We start from the raw sequence: 2,196 nt of genomic DNA, 5'->3' as shown, positions 1-2,196 counted from the left end.
GGATCAACATGTTCAGCCAGGAAAGACACGGCAGGTTTCTAGCAGAGTTGAATTTTTCTTTCTTTATAAGTTCAAAAGATTAAATATTTTAAAACATAAGATGAAGTGATAAAGAATAACCACTTTGTGTTTGTTTGCTATGTTATAAGCGTCGATTCTGTACTTTACAACTCAAATTTGTGTACATGCTGGTAGTTGTTTGGTTTCTTCTGGTATTCAAAGGGTTTCCATGATATTTCTGTGAAATAATAAATAATATATTATGATTGTGACAAAATAAATTATTTTGTGAAATTATTTGATAAGCGCACATTAAAGCACACTGTAAAGAGAAAAAGGAGAAAACAGGGGGAACAAACAGACAGAAAGCCCCCAGGTTTGCTGTGAAGTGACCATTATGACCACTGCACCATCATAACATCTTTCACTTCCCTGTGCAAATTCTAGATCCCGAATTTGCACAGGCAAATTCACACACACAAACACACACACTTTCCACATTTGCCTGTGCCAATTCCAGATCCTGAATTAGCACAGGCAAATTCTTCAAATGCAGATTTTTGAAGTGTAAGTAAAAGATGCTATGGTGGCGTACTGACAAACAACAACCCGGAGACTCTGGAGACTCTGAAACTGCTTTACCGGCATCACGGTGTACCCCTGTGTGAAAACCACATTCCTGCCCTTTTCTGTTGCTTTTTGAGATATGAAAAAAAAGAAATCTGAAAAGAAGACAGACATTTTATATGCAGAGTACAGCCACCACACCTTAGGAGAGCAGCGGAGACAATTGTCTTTATTTATTGTTGTTCAAGGATTAAAGGGTAAAATAGAAACTTGTCTATGAGATTAGATGTATTTAAGAAGGTCTTAATAGCAAAAACATCATTTATTAAAAGCTTCTTTCTTCTCAGCTTAAAAACAGAATCAATCAATTTTATACTTACAGGAACTCGGAGTCTGAACCGACTACTACAAGTGCTGTGTAAGGAAAATACACCTTTTCACCTGGAAGTTGAGTACATCTCGATTTATGACGAACAAGAAACATTGAAGGTAAATGTATATCACCACATCACATTTATAAGTGCTGAATTTGTTATGTAGTTTATCAGTGGAACATTAAATTGCGTATAATAATAATAATTCTTTATTGTTTCATAGATGCCAGCTCATCGTTTTGACTACCCTGAAGTAATGGAGGACGAGGAAAAGAAAATATTCAAACATGAAACTCTGATGAAAAACCCAGAGGTTCTCTATGAAGACACATATCAAACTGGTGTAAGATGTAACCTCATTTTCTTCACCCACTCTGGAGCACACTACAGGGCTGCAATAGAAGAAGCTTACCCTCAATCCAAGGCTATTCGAATGGAAATAAACAAGAAACTCAAACTTGAGCTCTGTGATGGAGGCACTGTGTCTATATTTGACAGTGGAAAGATTTTGATTCAAGGTAAAGAAAAAATCCTTGATGCATTTGAGAACAGGTTTGACACAATTAAACAAAGCGCAAATAGGAGAAGATAAGAACAGGTGTGGAAAACATTGGAGCAATTGAAAGTTGAAGAACCTGATTCTGAAACAGGACAAACAAAAACAGTCTAAATAAAATTTTAAAAAAGCAGGGAAAGACAGAGCCTCAGTTTTCTGTTATTTAGGTACATTAGATGGGGAGAAATCAATATGGGTATTTGAACTCTTAATAAGTGATTATACTGGATATTTTATTCTGATTTGCAATACTTCTTTATTCTCTTTAAATTCTGTTATTCATTACATACATATGTTTTAGACTGGTGTCAGGAAAAGTAAATATGTTATGATTACAAACATAAAATTTATGGTGTCTTGATTCTAGCAGGACTGCAGCACACTGTCTTTCAGAACATCAGTTTTTCACAGTTACTGAGATTTAGAGTCTTTAGCCGCTCAAATTAAGATAATGTCACACCACCAGCATTCAACAGTCCTGCAAGAGGAAACATTATATATATATGTGTGTGTAACCACGGAGATAAAAGGTCTTATGTACTGAAAGAAATCAATAAAATTTGATTATTCATGACTTTAACACTAAGAAATTATTTTGTGAAATTGTTTGATGAACACTCAGTAATAGAAAAAAATCTCTGAATGCATGTATGTGTGACTGAGTGATTGAATCTTGTAGCATGAAAGTGTTTTGAATGC

General features: G+C 34.8%; 1 long non-coding RNA gene across 1 annotated transcript; it reads left to right on the top strand.

Annotated features, from left to right (window-relative positions):
- The first annotated feature begins 927 nt into the window (after nt 1–927).
- Nucleotides 928–1,735, top strand: LOC120737984. Its single transcript, XR_005696884.1, has 2 exons — nt 928–1,056; nt 1,165–1,735. It is a non-coding gene; the product is annotated as an uncharacterized LOC120737984 (long non-coding RNA).
- Nucleotides 1,736–2,196: the final 461 nt, after the last annotated feature.

This window comes from Simochromis diagramma, unplaced genomic scaffold, assembly GCF_900408965.1.
Source record: "Simochromis diagramma unplaced genomic scaffold, fSimDia1.1 OVJJ01000402.1, whole genome shotgun sequence".
Lineage (NCBI taxonomy): Eukaryota > Metazoa > Chordata > Actinopteri > Cichliformes > Cichlidae > Simochromis > Simochromis diagramma.
Note: the sequence above shows the minus strand (reverse complement) of the source record. Positions and strands in the feature narration are given on the sequence as shown.